Genomic DNA, 204 nt, shown 5'->3' on the forward strand with positions numbered 1-204 from the left:
TTATATTTATTTATATTTATTTATATTTATTTTATATTTTTTATTTTGTTTTAGTTGTGTTTATTGTTTTTAGTTTTATTACTTTATCGTTTTTTTTTCTCTTTTTTTTTTCTGCTGCAATAAGCTGAGACACTCTTCCACTGCTGCTGCTGCTGCTGCTGCTGCTGCTGCTGCTGCTGCTGCTGCTGCTGCTGCTGCTGCTGC

This window comes from Eimeria mitis, genomic scaffold (assembly GCF_000499745.2).
Source record: "Eimeria mitis Houghton genomic scaffold, Emh_scaff4224, whole genome shotgun sequence".
Lineage (NCBI taxonomy): Eukaryota > Apicomplexa > Conoidasida > Eucoccidiorida > Eimeriidae > Eimeria > Eimeria mitis.